We start from the raw sequence: 6,302 nt of genomic DNA, 5'->3' as shown, positions 1-6,302 counted from the left end.
CCCTGTTGATCCCTTCCCTGGCACTTGTTCTCAGGAGAAGGTGTTTTCTCCCTTGGCTGCTCCCTTGGGAGCCATCAAGGTAGTGCAGAAGTGGCCAGGCAGCTCCTGTCTCTCTGGGCAGGCAGGAAGTCACCAGAAGGGAAGTCTCTTGGCTATGGGCTGTCAGAACAGAGATCTGAGCAGGCATAGGGTGGGGGTAGGAGAGGGTGGACCAGACTCTCCTTTCCCAGGCAGTTGGACTGGGGGCCTCGACCCCTGTACTGGGCAAGTCCTTGCAGCCCTCCTTGCCCCCTTCCCATCCACTCACCCATTCACACCACTCTTTCCTGTCCCCCACCCCCACCTTTGGGCAAAAGACTACAGAGCTTTCACACCTTGTCACAGTGTGCCTTGGGTTATATTTAGATGGGAAGAGTCTGTCTTCCCTGACAGTCTGAGAGGTCCCCAAGGGCATGGATGCACTGAGTCACTGGCAACCCCCTCCATGCTTCAGGCAGCACCTTTTGTATACTGTGTGACTTCAGCTAGCTCCTTGATGACTCTGGGATCCAGTTTCTTGAGCAACTTGGACCAAGTGCCATCTAAGCTCTCTTCAGTTGGAAATCTTCCTCCAGACTTTCCCCTGACCCTGGATGTGGCTTCACCAGCACCCTCTGCCCCTGTGTTTTTACCTTGGTCTTCCCACCAGCATCCTCTCACTCTCGCTCCTCTCCTGTTCCTGTCTAAAGCTTGTTGGGTCATAGGCACCAGTTAAACCAGGAAGGCTGGCTCTGGGTTGGGGAGACTTGGGGACTTTCCTTCAGGGCTCTGTGGGAGGTGATCTCTCCAAGCAGGCCCCATTCCTGAGATGGGGAACCCAGAACCAGCCTGGGCTTCCACTGGGACCTTCCAGTCCCAGGATAGGCTAGGCAGTCCCACTGGTGAGAGCTCTAGTTCGGGCCCAGGACCTTGGGTTCTGTCCTCAGCCCTGAGCCTGAAGCACCATCCCCTTTAGTCCCAGGCTTTTCATGTAGCCATTGCCTTCCCAAGGCTGCAGCACTGGGTGGGAGCCTCCAAAGTCCTGGTGGGGGCCGTTAGCAATCTTTGCCTTCCCCATCCCTCTTGAGGCTCTGGGGGTTCGCCCTTCCTGTCCACTCATGGAATGTGGCCCCTTTCACACGGTCCATAAATAATAACCACAATATCCCTAGACTGTTGGTGTTTGGGTGGTTCTCCTCACCAGAGCAAAATGTCAGAGGCCCTGAGACGTGCCACTGCTTGCCCAGGACCACAGAGCTTATTCTGGCACTGGCAGGATGAGCCACACATCTTTCCAATGCCGGGGTGTTTTCTTGCAGCCTCCTTGGGCAGGAAGCTTCCTGTACCCTCAGCTGTCGCACTCGCGCCTCCCGGCCCACCTTCCAGGCTTCTCCCCTCCTACACCCTGCCTCCCTTTCTACACCTGGAAAACCCTACTTATCCTTCAAGGTTTAGCTCAAGCCCCGTCCCCGCAAAGCCTCTCATGAACCTCTCCCACCTCCACACCCCTTCCCTATATTGTCATCACTGATTGTCTTGTTTATCTCCCCAGGAGGATTGTGGACACCTTGGGGATAGCCACTGAGTCATGTTTATCGCTGTATCCTCAGCACCCAGGACGGTGCCTGGCAAAGCTGGTCCTCAGGAAGCGTTTGTTGACCGACTAAAGAAGTACCCCATTTCCTAAGAAGAAGTCATAGGCATAGAGGCCACTGTGGCATTAGTACAATCCCAGCAGTGGGCACTGCCCACTCTGCTTTTCAGTTTGCAGAACCAATATGTTTCCACCTGGAGGGCTCCTGCGAGGAGCAATAAAGGCCTTTGGGTTGGGCTGTGGAGAGATGGACCGAACCTCCTCCCTTGGCCTTAGTGGCCAAGCTCCATCCTCCTTCCTCAACTGACTGCAGCTCCAGGCAGGATGTACAGAGCATGTGTTGTGCCTCCCCCGCCAGCGAGCATCCCAGGGGAACCCAGCAGCAGGGATTTCCTGGCAAGGAGATAGAAAGATAAGATAATTGCAAGGTACAGCTCAGAGCAGGCATGACAGCAGAAAGAAGAAAGCCAAGCAAGGGGGACGGGGAGACCCAGGCGCAGGAAATGCTGCAGAGGGGGAGAGGCAGGTTGGAACTGAGGAGCCAGAGGGGCAGGGTATGGAGTAGCAAAGCCACCTCGCTGCCTGATTCCTTTTCACCCCTTGTGGCTCCTTGAAGGCCTAGAGCACCCGTAAACCAGACTCCTGCTCACACGCCCCGGCCTACCTCTTCTCCCCTCCCAAGCAGCAGGGCCTGTCGCCTCCAGACCCCAGCCTGGTGGGGGCCACACGGGACCCTCAGCAAGGCTGCCCCTCCTCTCCCTACCTGCACTTGATCTGATTTGGCATGCATGTGAGAGCACCGGTCACCGTGCCTGATTCTGGAGTTTTCAAAGCAAGAATAATTAATTAGCTCTGTGGGCCACAGTCAGCAGCTCCCACATCTGGACCAGGGCTAAGACACGCAGAGTTTCAAAGTTCTCGGCAGAATTCCCTCTTGGAGGTTTGCTGGAGCAGCTGCCTCCTCGACCTGCCTTGCCCTGCCCCAGGGTGGGACGCCAGTCCACAACTAAACTCTCTTTGAGAGTTAATTCCCCTCCTGGAAACCCTCTGGCCTGGATTAGTCCTGAGTCCCCTGGTTCTACACACTGTGGGCTCAGCACTGGGATGGCCCGGATTCCTGTCTGGGCTTCCCATACGTGAAGTTCTTCATTGGGCCCTGAAAGCCTGTTTCCTCCTTCGGGGGTTATACAGAGCACCTGTCTGTAGAAAGTGTCCATAAGCATTGGTGTCCTCTCCCTGGCTTTGTCCCGGTGACACTAGGTGAGGGTGACTTGTGCTGCCACCTGGTGTCTGATGCCCTCACTGCACCCCTGGCCCAGGAAAGGGGAAGAGAGGCCAATGGGGCACCAGGCTGTGATGGGTGGGGACTAGGGGTGAAGATGGAGGCCGAGGCTGTTTGGAAAGTGGGTGAGGTCTGGGTGGGGCCAGGTCAGAGGACAGGAAGAGGGAAGGAGGTGAAAGGAGAAGGCGAGAACAGGTGCCATGGGGTTATGCTGGGAAAGGGTGGTGCCTGGGAACCTGGGATGATTGCAGAGCAGCCTCGGCCAACTCGGGACCAACCCCTGGAGTGGAGGGATGGCTTTTCCTGTGATTGAGCCCCTCTCCCCACTGTTCCCTGTGGTTGAAGGCTGGTATCCCCCAAGGTGGGAGGATGTGGGCCTCTCTGAGCCTCTGAGTACACCAAGCTGGGAACACATGCACACATTTCTATGAACAATGTGACTGCTCTGGAAAAGGGCCCCCTAGCAAGTCATTTGGTAAGGAGGCTTCTTCTCATCATGTCCCATTCCCTCCACAATGAGAAGAGACTGGGGTAGTGTGGGCTGGAGGTTGGTCAGACCTAGGGTCAAATCTCAGCTCTGTCATTTCCTGGCTGTGTGACCTTGAGCAAGTTACTTAACCTCTCTGAAACTACTGCCTCATGGAAAAAAAAAGTAGCAATGGTACTTCCCTTGCTAGGGTGTTTTGAGGAGTAAGTGAGAGACTGCATATGAGCCTCGGATTTGTTTTTAGCACCAGCTCAGCTCACTCCTCTTCTCAGTCCCCCACCCCCAGACAGACCTTTTCCTGGAGTCTTGGGGGTGGAGGAAGCAGAAGCAGCCAAACCTGAGGTGGGGGCCTGCAGCTCTTGACACAATTTCCTCTGAACCCCCAAGGAGAAAGCTAAGGGCAAAAACACTAGGGTACATGTTCTTACCTCCAAAAGCCCCCTCATCCCTGAAGCCCCTAGCCACTTCCAAGCCTGGCCCTGGAGCTCCCAATCCAAGACCATCTGCCTCCACCAGCCCCTCCACACTGCAGCCTCCTTCAGACTTCTCCGTCCTCACCCCTGACTCCCACTCCCTATGTATCCTGGAGCAGAATCAAATAACCACCCAGACAAGTATCATGAGGTTAGCATCATCATTACTATTACCCCTGTTAATAACATTCAGCAGCAGCATTATTTTCACTTCAAAACCCTTTTAATGAGACACAACAGTTTCCATCATTGATAAAGACTTACATTGCTGGGGGAGAGGCCACAGTTCTCTCCCCCCAAAATCCACTTTGACTCTGCTATAAATATTTCCACATCACTAGCCAGATCCCCCCTTCCAGGCACTGTTCCCTTCTAGAGAGACCTTCTAGTCCACTGATGGGGGTGGGGGAGGGAGTGGGCTAGCCTTTTCCTTTTCACCAGGCTGACCACCGTAGATCTCTAGAGACCAACCCTAAAGCATAGCCAGTGCGCCACAAATAAGATTCCTTGGCCCCTACTGGGAGGAAGGGATCAGGGGAAGGGGACCCCAGAAAGGGCCAAGCATGCTGAGAGTCGACCTAAATAACTCTATAGTATTACAGTGCTGCTGTGCTATCCATAGAGGCAGGGATGGATAATAAGTGTCCTGGGGGGAGGAGAGGTTGGGATGGAGGGAAGGGGGTAGCAGTCCAGCTCTCTGGCTTCACCTTGACTCAGAATCCTCCAACCACAAGAAGAAAAAAAGATCCCAGATCCCCGTCCCCAAATCTCCCACCCTCATCAGGGAATAGACAGCTACAGAATTCTACAAAAATATAAAAGCTTAATCTGCAGATCCAGGTGACAAAATTCTAGGAATTTTGTACAGCTTTGCTTTTAAAAAAAAAAAGAAAGAAAGAAAGGCAGCTCCTACAAGCTCCCCCTTTCCCCACCCAAGGAGGCCAGAGGAAAGAGAATTTGGCATTAATGCACACCCTAAAAGGATAAAAGCAGGTGTTTGTTTCAAAGAGTAGTATCGTTTCTGTCCAAAAGAGCAATTAGAAAAGCTTTCACCAGCTTAGAAAACACAGGGCTGGACAGTGCCTACACGGCCACCCGCCCAGCAGCCTGGCACCCCCAGCTCCCAGCTGTGGGTTCAGATGGGGGCTGTGAGGGCTGCCCTTGAGGTTTCAAGAATCAAACCAAAACCTGGGTCAAAGGCCCTGGGGGGTGAGGGTGTAGGCATGTTCAAGGGAATGGGGTTGGGGCAGATGTTTGGGAGTGGCTGGCAGGCGACAGGCTGGTTGAGCCTGTGGTCAAAGCCTCTTGGCACCAGGGTTTCAGGCAAGAGAATATTGCCTGTGGTAGCACCGGAGAGTGGCTCTGGGCCACACTGCTCTCCCTTCCTCTCGCTGTGGCCACCTTCCCCCCTCCCTCCTCTGCTGGCTCCCACTGTGCAGGCAGCAGCAGACCATGTAAACACCTTGATAGTGCTCGTTCATCACCCCCCAGGGGGCCAGCTCCCCACTCAGCAGCCTGACCGCTGCTAACCCTACCAACTCTACCAGGAGGTTGCATCTGGACACCTGGCTCTGGCCCCCTGAGCCTCGGGAGAGAGCAGATCACTCCATTTACAAAGCTTAATTCCATTGCTGACAAGTGTGCGGGTGAGACCCCACTAGGGTAGTGCCTCAGTGCCAGTCAGCTGGGCCCCCTAATCTAGGAGGCTGAAGCCCAGACTGCTCAGGTCACCCACTGGGCCAGAAGCAAGGCAAATCCCCGGCCAAAGCCTTGGGAAGGAAAACCCAGAAGCACTTGCCCCCCACCCCCACCAAGCCACAGATCCAAATCTGCAGCAGCTGAGGCAGCCTCCCCCAGCCTCAGTCGGCCCCATTAACCAAAACAGCTTCATTATGCCAATTTCCAGCTTTCAATGTGCAGCTGATAGCTGTCAGCAGAAATAAGAGTTAATCTGGAATTACATTCACTGAGCTGCCTGGCTAAGAGGAAGCGATAAAGCTTTGATGGAATTGGGAGTAGACCCTGCTTCCCAGGCCTTCCACCAGGCACAGGGGCTTCTCCTCTCTTGCTGGCCTCTGCAAGGGGAGGCTAGAGATGGCAGCTCTCCAGAGGCAGGAGTTTGGGTTCTCTTTCAGACCACACACACACACACGCACACACACACACACACACATGCTCACATGCAGACCCACATACACAGAGGCAGCCCCGGCACTTCCCTCCCCACCACCCACTCCCTATCTCCAGGAATCTCTCTCCAGTGCCATCTGGACATGCCTAACTCTCTATCCACTTTGCTTTTACTCTGGACCGTGATTAACTTTTTCTTTAGGAAAATTACTTTATTTTATATATAGATATAGATATGTATGTATGTATATATAAAAAGGTTCCATTTCATTTGTAAAATCTCATTTTTTTCCTTTTTTTTTCCCTACAGAAAATGAT

Source organism: Galeopterus variegatus, unplaced genomic scaffold (genome assembly GCF_000696425.1).
Source record: "Galeopterus variegatus unplaced genomic scaffold, G_variegatus-3.0.2 Scaffold633, whole genome shotgun sequence".
Lineage (NCBI taxonomy): Eukaryota > Metazoa > Chordata > Mammalia > Dermoptera > Cynocephalidae > Galeopterus > Galeopterus variegatus.
This window is presented reverse-complemented; position numbering follows the sequence as displayed.